At 39.5% G+C, this 12,242-nt stretch overlaps 2 long non-coding RNA genes and 1 pseudogene across 3 annotated transcripts in view; 1 reads left to right on the forward strand and 2 right to left on the reverse strand.

Moving 5' to 3' along the window:
• Nucleotides 1-12,242, forward strand: part of LOC309627634 — a 1,075,643-nt gene that overhangs the window by 247,416 nt on the left and 815,985 nt on the right. The gene's annotated exons all lie outside the window — the stretch shown is intronic.
• LOC309627625 overlaps nt 1-12,242 on the reverse strand; it is a 308,607-nt gene that overhangs the window by 169,663 nt on the left and 126,702 nt on the right. The window lies entirely within an intron of this gene.
• Nucleotides 3,353-8,183, reverse strand: LOC309627565 (oxysterol-binding protein-related protein 9 pseudogene; annotated as a pseudogene). The gene has a single exon. The product of its transcript is annotated as an oxysterol-binding protein-related protein 9 pseudogene (transcript).

Raw genomic sequence — 12,242 nt, forward strand, 5'->3', positions numbered from 1 at the left:
ATTTGAATAAATCATGAACTAGGACTCTTGTAATGTTGTCTTTCTCTGTAAGTTATACAACTAGATAAGTTATATAAGGAAGGGGGAAAGGTTATTTTATTCAACTTACAGTCTATGTTTGTTTTGGCTATGATAAATTAAGTCAAGATATATGTAAGTAGTATGGAGTCATTTAAGATATTTGAAGGCTTATGATTCCTACTGTTAAAAAGTCAGCCTGTCATTTTTAAACTGCAGTTTAGGGCAGGAAGCTAATGTACATAATCTTATATAAAGTATATAAATACTAGTAAAAACTACATAGTATAACTTTTATCTCGCCCAAAAAGGCAGTGTCAATGAGTACGCATCTGTTGGTGAAATCACTTTCAAACCTTCAGAAAGTGAAGTCAAAACTGAAAATAGGTGGGGAAAGCTTTATTCTTAGAGCCTGATGGAAGAAATACCATGTTCTTTAAGTTTAAATTGTTCTTTTCTTATGGACTCTAAACTTCATTTAATTGGCAAAGTGGAGACTTTCTGTAAAAACTAATTTGATGGGTGAATCTTGAGAAGTCAGGTGTGGTAGAGATAATAGACTTTAGACAGTTGTGCTTATAGATGTTGAAGTGAGGCAAGATTATCATTCTAAGATAATTCAAAAAGTAATGCTTCTCAGAAAATTCCATTTGAATGTGATGTCTGTGATATTTTGGACACAACCAATTTATTCCCTGGAACTTTATATAAAAACATTATATAATTTATATAAATGCTCAAAAATATTATCCACTTATTTATTTGTTATCTGAAAATTAACAGCCATGTTGTGTTAAGGAGGACAAATTGTCAAAATACAAAAATATTAATTAGTAACTAAGCACCAAGAAAATTACTGCCCCTTCGAATATCCCTCCTTTTGTAACACCGGTATGGGTGTCAGTCAGCATCTTGTCATATGATCAGTCAGTTTTTTGAAGATTATCAGGTGCTTATGTTATCCAACAATACAATTCAGTTTGATTGAAGAGTGAAAGTGCAAGAGTCAAGCTTTACAGAGTTACCTGGGAAAACTGCTTGACTCTCATACAAACATGGCCAGTTGAATGTGAGGCTCAGATCAGAGGAGAGAAGCAACATGGTTTGTACGTGATGGGCTTTCGATAGGGAATGATTTGAAAATCAAAAGATCAAGGGGTGAATCTGGAAAACAAAAATGAGCCTCTCTGCATCTGTGATATGAAATTCAAATTTGAAGGGTAGAATGTGCCATAGCACAGTTTTCTTAGAAAAAATATTTCTTACACAAACCAGTGAAACTGGTTCACTGGTTCACTGGTTCACAAACTTGATTCATTGTTGATTTGTTCTAAAAATTAGTGCAAAATTGCAATTATAACAAGAACTGTAAAGATACAAATTAAATCAACTTATTTTCATGATTCATCGTTTCAGTTTTCAAGACTAAAAGATAGTTGATCTCTTTTCATAATGTAATATAAAATTATTCATTTTCAGTTTAGGTGGACTCACTTAAAATGATCCTTTTTGGAAGCTCCAATTATCCTTGAGTTCAATACTGCACTTTTCCTGTTTTAGCTTCTTTCTTAGACATTGTTAGGATAAATATTAAAGAGCATTTTTAAAGAGAAATAAAAACAATTTCTTGTTTAAAATGATGGCATATTACATATTCTTTATAATTTCTCATTCAAAATAGAAAGCCACAATTATGTTTAATGTTTGAGCTATAAGTCAGAATACAAGAGTTTCAATCAAGTATTTTTATTTAGTTGGTTATTCTCTGGGTAAGTACTTACTGAACACCAGATACTTCTCAATGCTGGCCGTAAAACTGAACCAGCACAATCCTACCTGGCTCTTCCTCTTCATGTCCTTGGGCAAATCCCCTGGCGTCTCTAACACTATTCATCAGACAAATGAAAGGAATCTTTAATTTCCTATTCAACTCTAAATTTCTCTTATTCTTAATTCTGAAACGGCACACATTTAACTCTGATAGGAATCCTATTCTAAAATATGAAGTCTATGGAAGTACAGTATGACTTCCCATTCTCCCAGTGCTCTTTTCCTGGATACTAATAACTAGATTTGTTTTTTTTTTAATTTTAGATACTGCTTTTTAACACATGACTCTGACACCTTGACAGTTCATGTACTGTATTAAATTTTATTATTTCTAGCAGCTCATTATTAAGTATATTTCTCTTTATTTACTCCTCATCTAGTTGTAAGCAGTGTGGACCAATTACATGGGGGCATAAATATACTGTGCCCCAGCTGTCAAGTCAAGAAAGCGACTGTTTAAACAAGACAAGCAAAGCAGTTATCTGCTGTGTTTTGTAAAACCTGGTGAAGAGCCTGTCTTTTAATATCTGTAAAGATGTAATTCTTCTCTTTATATTGCAAATGATGCATGTTTATTAAGAAACAGCCTGTGACCTTTATAAATACTGTCTATGTCCCATTACATTTAGAAGGTAAAACAAACATGCTATCGGGATATGATAGGTAGGTTTTCCTTGCTCCTCAGTGAACTTGAGAAAGTCCCATCTGATGTGCCCTGTGTACCTTTAACCATATTAAAACAGCAAAAAACAAGATCAAGAACCAAAACTACAACTGTGCCTAGTTAAAATGCTTGATTTTCGAGGAAGACTTTCAAAATACATATACTTAGTCAGGCAAAAAGTCCTTTCTCTTTCCAAGCCTAACTTTTCCTTTGATTCTCTTAATTCTATCCCCTTTTGCCTCTTTAGTGCCCATTCCATGAAATATCCCCCTGTTGTCTTTCATGTTCAGTAGCACCCACTTCATCCCATATATTTCATCTGTTAGTTAATTTATTCAAAAGACTTAAAAATGACTTTTATGTGTTAAGAACTGCACAGAGCATTTATCAATGAAAATAAAATAATGACATATAATCCTAACAATCATTAACATTTCTTGGGCTTTTCACACATTACTTTGTATCATTCTCACACCAACGACTATGGTTGGCATTGCTTGTATTCCCCTTTCACAGATAGAGACACCCAGAGAGGAACTTGATAGTAAGGTATGGAGCTAGCATTTGAACCTAGACCTTGAGACTGCAGAGCGGTATGGCCTATGACGTCGAGGAGACACAACTAAGGATAAGGAGGCAGACACAAAAACAGGCAAATATAATGCATGATCATTTAAATAACGGAAATATAAGAAGCAGTGATAACCCAGAAGAGCTGTGGGCAAGATTTTACAGAAGTGACGCTTGAATTGAGTTTTGAAGGAAGACTAGGACTTTATTAGGACAACAGTTTTATTATTCCTCCCACAAAACTCTGAAATCATTTTGAACTGCTGTGGTCCCCTCCCACTCTGAACATGGGCTTCATCGTGTGATTTTCTTTGGCCAGTGAGACCAATATGATGCAAATAGAGTCTTAAAACATACTGCACATTTCTGCTCACGCTCTTGCTTCTTTGCCTTCACCTTGAGGACATGCCTGCCCCAGCCTGCTAGAAGATGAGATGCTGGAAAGAGCAAGTCAGCCCTGTTGTCCCAGCTAGGGCCCCAGATGTATGAGAGCCCGGCCAAGGTCAGCAGATGCCTGAATCAGGACTTCTTCCCCTCCACCAGCCCAACTCAGATAGTGGGCCTATCCAGCCAACCCATAAACACATGAGCAAAAATAAAGTTTATTGTTGTATGTCACTAAGGTTTTGTTACATAGGATTATTGTGGCAAGAGAGAACAGATATAATTCTTGCCTGCACCTCATCTCCCAAGTCCAAGTTAGTAGTCCAGTGATATCCATTGTACCTCTGATTCATTCATATTTCTTTTCCTTTCAATTATCATTACAACTATCCTATTGACAGATCAATTCCTCATTGCCTGTATCCTAGGCTACTGTAATAGCCTATTAACTGGTCTCCTTGCCTCCAAATCTTTCTCCTCTTCAACCTATCCTACAAAAAGTGAGTAGTTTTTGTTTTTTTTTTAAAACAGAGTCCTAGTGTTATCACTCACCTCCTCGAAGGCCTTCAATGGTTTATTTCCTTAAGAGCAAACTCCACAGTCTGGTATTCAAACCCTTCACACCCATCTAGTCCCAAATGTCCTTCTAGCTTACCTATTCATGTCTCCCTTTCCCTCATCATCCTGTGCTTCTCCTATTTGCTATCCAATATCCATGCAGTTGCAGGTCTCTTATCTATCCCTTTGCTAGCCAATATCCATGCAATTGAAGGCTTTATCTAGAAAGCCCTGCTCCCCCTTTCCAGATGTCCCAACCTTACTATTCCTACATATCTAGATCTTGTATTTTTGCCCCAGGAAACTTTTCTTGATTCCCAATTCTGAGTCTTCTCACATTTTTATACCACTTTTAGGATTCTGCACCCTCACTTTTTGCCATAGTCATTTGTGTATAGGACTTGTATATCCACGACATTAGTTTCCTAGGGCTGCCATAACAAAGTGCCACAAACTGGGTGCCTTAAAACTGCAGAAGCTTATTCTTTCACAGTTCTGGAGCCTAGAAGTCCAAAATCAAGGGATCAGTAGGGTCATGCTCCCTGCACAGCTTCTAAGGGAGGGTCCTTCCTTGCCTGTTCCAGCTCTTGGCAGCTCCAGGTGTGCCTTGGTTAGTGGCAGCAGAACTCCAATCTCTGCCTCTGTCTTCACATGGCGTTCTCCCTGTGTGTGTGTCTAAACTTCCCTCTTCTCATAGGGACACCAGTCATATTGAATTAGTGTTCACCCTAATGACTTCATCTTATATTGATTACATCTGCAAAACCCCTACTTACAAACAGAATCACTTGCCCAGGTACCAGGGGTTAGGATATTAACATATCTTTGGTCGGGGCACAATTCAACTCATATACTTAGTATATTCGAGGGCAAGCACTGAGTCTTTACCTTAGTACCATTCTGACTAGTAAAGCACCCCCAGGACAGGGATGATACCTTCTTCATTTTGTGTCTGCTTAGCACATGACTTTGTTGTTCAACTTTAGGCTGAAATGAATCAAATTGTTTAAACATATTTGGAAAGATCATAAAAAAGTTCCGAGGCAGCCAAGAAAGATTTATTAAGCAACAATTGTGTGGGGTATTATAAAGCCTCAAACACGGGGGTGGTTATTAATCAACACCTTAAAAAAAATCTCACTTTGGCAGAGAGAAAAGTCCCTAACACACCACCAGAGACTGGCAAATTCAGTTTGAGGCAGTATGTGTGAGGGAAGAAAATAATTATCAGTTGAATATACTCTCAGATGGGCTAATAAATTAACTAATTTAGAAAATTAGGTTGAAACTATTATGTTATCTTCAGGTTTTAAATGGTGAACTTTTGAAGACAATATTGAAGCTTGTGATGCCCAAAATATACTTATTGGGGATCAAAGAGATGGGGTTATGAAAACAAAAATGTCCAGCAAAGAATAGGTGGCTTCCCTGTTAAAGTCAAGGGGTGCGAGGGCTCACTAATCTTTTCAGTCAAGCTATCCTCTTGGAAAGAACAGCAGTCATGGCACCTTCCTGGCAAGCAAAGGTCAAGAAAATCATGTCTGGATGTCACAAGACAAATCAGTAAGTGCATCTTTTTTGTTGTTGTTGTTGTTGGAAAAATTACTTTATGAAGCCTTAAGAAGCTCTGAGTATAATTAAACTGTAGTCCAGAGTTAGATACAATTTAATAATAGTTCAATTCCAAAATAAAAGTTATTGTAGGTGAGACCATGAAATTTCCTAACATGTGATTTTAATATGTTGTGCTAAATTTTCTAAAACAACTCAGAGGAACCAGTATTTACAGTAGATGGTATATTTATGAAAAATCTGGCATCACCTATATTATATATATGTATATATAAAACCCAAGATTATATGAACTAGGAAACAGATGTTGTATATCTCAACAGCAATACTAGAGTGTAGAGTCTGAGACTGGGACTTATAACGTGGGATTTGGAAAAGGAGCAGTCATCTTGTTTTCAAAACCTGAAGTTTTTCTCAAGACCAAAGTCAACATTGTAACTGCCACAGAACAGGAAAAAGGGAAGCTTTTCTCGCTTCAATTGTTCATCTGCATCAGAAAGTCCAGTATCCCTGAGATAGGAACCACTGCAATAAGAAGGGAGTGAATTAGGTTCTCCCAAAGGAAGATTGTTACTTCATTGTGCCTCTGCCCTGGTCACCAGGAGCAAACTTTGCATTTCCCAACCTAATGCTTGGCAGCACTGAGACGTTTCAGTAATGGTTCATCATAAACCCTGCGTTCTCCATCTTCATGAAATAACCTTGTCTCCCATTGAATTTCCTTTTCCTTCCTTTCTCGGGCTTCTGCTCTTTGTCTTTCTTCAAGTCTGTGCTTGGCTTCAGTTGCTGCATCAATGTCTCTGATTTCTAAGTTGAAAGTGACATCCTTCCGAAGGCAGCGGGATTTGTACTCATTCTCATCTTCCAACTTCCTCACTTTCTTCTTGATTATAGGCAACTTCTTGCTATCTGTAAAAACTAGATATTTTCCCCTGTTGAGTATTTTGCATACATTACACCATTCTATTCCCCTTCAATTGAGCAGAAAGACTTCTTGTCACTTGGAGAAAAAACCTCAGCAGAAATTCCGTGCTTCTTGCCCCCATAGAAAGGTTTAGTGTGGGAGATGATATTGGCACTATAGCCAGTTTTGGAACAATTAATATTGCATTCTCCGCCTAGTTCCACCCAGGGCACTGTGAAGATAGACCTTCCATAACCATTGGGAAATGTGAGAATGTAATGTTCATCATGGTCTAGACACGAGACACAGCCCTGTCCTATGTTGTACACCCCAATTGACATCCCAAGGAATTTTGATTTGGTCCAGATATGAGCATTGAATTGTATCTTTTTGTTAAAACATTCAGCATAAAAGGCTGAAATGGGTGGATGATGGGAAACCTGCTCAGCCACGAATGTTACACTATTCTTGGAAACCCAGGGAACTGGTCCTTCTGAAACTAGTTCTCTTCAGTATCATTTTGGTAATGTCCAGTGACACTGAAAGATCTCACCCAAAGTGGGGTTGTATGGCTTTTTGGCAACCGATCCTTTCCTTCCTACGTGAAAGGCTGAGAGGTACCATTTTACAACCTGAACCATTCGATCTCCGGCATCCTTCTGGTCACTAATACTCACAAACAGGTCCGGATGTGCAAAAAGTCTGCATACATTTCTAAAGGAGATCTTCTTTCAAGAATGAATGTTGGAAGAACTACCTTAGTAAGATCCATTCCAAGCCTAACCTGTGACAACAGATGCATGATAACTCTCTTGTGCTCTTCCACCGACCCTGCCTCCCCTTCTTCATCTCTATCATCACGTGAATCGAAAAGGTCAGCATCACTTGTTCCATTGGACATGGAAGAATTAAGTGATTCCGTGGTATCTGGGTGCTTTAGACTATTTCCTGAGCTGCTGTGTGTCAAGACTGAGGCAGATCCAGAGGAATCTATTAAGTGCTTTGGGAATGAGCCACTCTGATGGAATTCATCCGCATCATAGAATTCATCTTCACTGCTAGAATAAGAAAACTCTGGGACTGTGTTTGGAGACAAGTTGACATGGCTTGGAGAAGTTAGACTGCTACTAAGTAGTGAGTGCCCACTGCCTGTACTGTTTGGTGTTGGAGTCTGATGATGTCCCAAGGTAGCTAATACAAGGTCCAACTGGTAGAGAAGATGGACGCTGCTCTGACTTACACAACTGAGCAGGTTCTGGAGGTAAGACAGTCTGAGAAGGCATTGTGTTGATCACAGGTTCCAAGGGACTAGGTTGATATATTGCATCTACAGGATTAATAGTACTTATAATTCCATCTGCATGCTTCTCCACATTACACTGGTCTTTAGCGATCTGCAGCAACAGCGTTAATTGATTCTACCATGCTATTTGTTGTTTCTTTTAGAGTTTCAGTTTTCTTTCTCCGTTCATCATCTTTGCAGTTTCGAAGTTTGTCATCAAAAAGCTTTAACTGTTCTATCAAGATTTGTAAGTAAGGGCTTCCCTGGTGGCGCAGTGGTTGAGAATCCGCCTGCCAATGCAGGGGACACGGGTTCGAGCCCTGGTCTGGGAAGATCTCACATGCCGCGGAGCAACTGGGCCCGTGAGCCACAACTACTGAGCCTGCGTGTCTGGAGCCTGTGCTCTGCAACTAGAGAGGCCGCGATAGTGAGAGGCCCGCGCACCGCGTTGAAGAGTGGCCCCCGCTTGCCGCAACTAGAGAAAGTCCTCGCACAGAAACGAAGACCCAACACAGCCAAAAATAAATAAATAAATAAATTAAGAATGCAAATGACCCAAGGATCAGGTGTTTCAATTAAAAAAAAAAAACAAAACGATTTGTAGGTAAGCATCAGCCTCTGTAAGTTTCTTATCAAAGTCTTGGACACTAGGAACAAATCCTGAATCCAAACCTCCTCAAGTAGCCTTCAAGAAAGACCTTCACCAAGACCCCTGCCCTCTGTGCCTCCAGGGCAGGGAGCCGAGGGCTGCTTCTGAGCACCCCCTCTTCTCCCGCCTCCGCGGGATCACCGGGCTGCTGCACAGTCAGTCCGGTCAGGTTCAGCCAGTAAGGGCATCTCTGCTGTATTCCAAACTGCCACCACAGGAGGTCAGTGGACACCCCCAACTGCTGCTTCCCACAGGAGGCAATTAAGCGGTGCTGAAGAGGGCATGGCTGCGAGTTTCCTTACCACACAGGGTCTTGGCTCACAGAATTAAATTTGCTTCTGGTCACCAATTAGACTTCTAGCTCTCCTTAACCATCTTGTTAATGGGAGTTTTTCTCGAAAGAAGACTAAGTAGAGGAGTGAATGATACATGAAGCTAGAAATTGTAAAGAAAAAGCCATACGGTTTAGAGGGAAGACCACAGATTTAGACTAGTACTTGGATCTGGGTCTGCCACTTATGAACCACAACTGTGAGCAAGGTCCTTGGTCTTTCTGAGCCCAAGTTTTCCATTTATAGACGGGGGATAGCACTACCTTGTGGGGATGTCATTAGAGTTAAGTGAAAATACGCATTTAAAATGCTTAACATTTGGAAGGCATGAAGTAGATGCTAACTACTGTTACCATTATTATTCTATTGGAAACAATATTGGAACAGTAGTGACATCTTTTCATAATTTAGGTTCATATTTCAGAGTAAACAAGGCATGATGATTGACTTTTACTGGTTTGACTTGCAACATTTAGATGACTTTTTACTTTAACTGACAGCAAATTGAATAGAAACTTGGTTCTTCAAGTTTAAAAGATAAAATAATAATATTGAAACCATAGAAGTAAATCCTAGCAGCAGCTAGAGGTATAATTTCAAATTATGCAAGATCACAAATGAGAAGACTAGCCATCACTTAGATGGTGCTTACCATGTGTCAGACTCTGCTCCTAAGACTTTTACATACAATAACTCACTCAAATTAAGCAACAGCTTGATTAATTTAATATCCAACTGCCAGGGAATCCTAGCAAACATATTTGATGTTCTATTGACTGTTCAACCGGGGAGTTTGCTACTAGATCTGGGGTTGTCAAACTTATTCTGTAAATGAATAGATGGCAAAAATACTGGGCTGTCAGGGTCATATGGTCTGTTGTAACTACTTAATTTTGCTATAGTAATGCAAAAGCTACTTTACACAAACAAATAGGTGTGGCTATTTTCCAATAAAATTTTATTTCCAGACATTGAAATTTGAATTTTATATGATTTTCTTTTGATTTGTTTACAACCATTTGAAAATATTAAAACAATTTTAATTGGCAAGCTTTATAAAATAGGCAGCCGGCAGGCTGGATTTGGTCCAGGAGCCATGGATTGCCAAATCCTGTATCAGACAAGCAAATATTGATATGTTAAGTAACTATGGAAAAAACTACATTACAAGACTGGAAATAACATCGCTTCCTTCCTCAGGTGTCAGTCTTTCTCTTTCCCTCTGTAATCTTGAAACTTAGTGACTGCTTCCTGTATCTAGTTAGACAGCAGCTGATCTACTCAAGTTAGACTTTTATACGTGAAGTGAGTATGAGATGTTGGGCCACAAACGTGCAGAAATGACAATTTTAGTACAAATATATTCTCTATAATGGAACTTTCCTGACACCTCAAAATCCTTTTTGTGGCCATTGGTCATTCAATCTTGAGCAGTTCAGAATTTTCCCTCTCCCCTTTCTCCCAGGTTGCATCTCAGTTCTGGAGGATTACATAGCACTAAGGCAGAGTACCGTGGGTAGAGCCTGGCCCTCATGTGGCATCTATCCATGCTTGCATCTGTTGAAATGTCATGGTCTGTAGTCCAGTGACAGTTCCTGGTCACTGTCAACCCTCCATGATGACATGCTGGACATCCCAGTTTCCTATCTTGTCTGTGGCTAATACCTGTGTTTATTTCTAGAATCCCGTCATCTGTCATTTGAGGTCTCTTCAAGTTCACCAGCTCTTCCTCATCTAAATTCCACCCTTTTGGGGGCTTATAAAATGTTGCCCTGCTCTACCACACTACACTAGGACTGTGACCAGCTAACTGTTTCTGTCTCCAGCACTGTCATCCACTTAGCCATCTCTCTGCTAAAGCTTGCACACTATGTAGTGGGGTGGGAGTCCTGCAAGGCTGCCACCTCCAGGGCTCATAATGGGAAGTAGGGTACAAGTCCCCCCCTTACTTTGGGACCCCAAACCTATAGGGGTTCTGTTGCCCCATGTTTACCTCTTCTCAGAGCCCACATCACCCTCTCATACTTGATGATTCTCAAATTCAGCTTCACCTCCATTTCAGAGGGATATTTTAAAATCACTGGAGCAAAAGAAATTTGCTCTTATATCTTATGTATTCTTCCAAATATGTTCTTTTTGGCATTAACTTTATGCTTTGATTCCTTCAGCATCTGGCCTTTTGAGATACAAAAACTTTTTCTTTAAAGCTATTGCCTCCTATGTATTTCCAGAGTTAACTTTGAAACTCAGAAGCTGAAAATTGACTCTGTTTTTTCCCCATCTGCACACTGCTTTATTTTTTATTTTATTTTATTTTATTTATTTTATTTATACAGCAGGTTCTTATTAGTTATCTATTTTATACGTATTAGGGTATATATGCCAATCCCAATCTCCCAATTCATCCCACCACCACCACCACCACCACCCCACTCCTGCTGTCCACACTTGGTGTCCATACATTTGTTCTCTGCATCTGTGTCTCTATTTCTGCCTTGCAAACTAGTTCATCTGTACCATTTTTCTAGATTCCACATATATGCGTTAATATACAATATTTGTTTTTCTCTTTCTGACTTACTACACTCTGTATGACACTCTCTAGGTCCATCCACATCTCTACAAATGACCCAATTTCGTTCGCTTTTATAGCTGAATAAAATTCCATTGTATATATGTACCACATCTTCTTCATCCATTCATATGTCAATGGGCATTTAGGTTGCTTCCATGACCTGGCTATTGTAAATAGTGCTGCAATGAACATTGGGGTACATGACTCTTTTTGAATTATGGTTTTCTCAGGGTATATGCCCTGTAGTGGGATTGCTGGGTCATATGGTAATTCTATTTTTAGTTTTTTAAAAAACCTCCATACTGTTCTCCATAGTGGCTGTATCAATTTACATTCCCACCAATAGTGCAAGAGGGTTCCCTTTTCTCCACACCCTATCCAGCATTTGAAGCATTTGCTGCCCATTCTAACTGGTGTGAGGTGATAGCTCATTGTAGTTTTGATTTGCATTTCTCTAATAATTAGTGATGTTGAGCGGCTTTTCATGTGCCTCTTGGCCATCTGTATGTCTTCTTCGGAGAAATGTCTATTTAGGTCTTCTGCCCATTTTTGGATTGGGTTTTATTTATTTATTTATTTATTTATTTATTTATTTATGGCTGCGTTGGGTGTTTGTTGTTGCGTGCAGGCTTTCGTTTTTAGTTGCAGCGAGCGGGGGCTACTCTTTGTTGTGTTGTGTGGGCTTCTCATTGTGGTGGCTTCCCTTGTGGAGCACGGGCTCTAGGTGCGTGGGCTTCAGTAGTTGTGGCTCGTGGGCTCTAGAGCGCAGGCTCAGTAGTTGTGGCATGGGGGCTTAGCTGCTCCGCGGCATGTGGGATCTTCCCAGACCAGGGCTTGAACCTGGGTCCCCTGCATTGACAGGTGGATTCTTAACCACTGCGCCACCCGGGAAGCCGTGGGTTGT

This window comes from Balaenoptera borealis (genome assembly GCF_965194805.1).
Source record: "Balaenoptera borealis genome assembly, chromosome: 4".
Taxonomy (NCBI): Eukaryota; Metazoa; Chordata; class Mammalia; order Artiodactyla; family Balaenopteridae; genus Balaenoptera; species Balaenoptera borealis.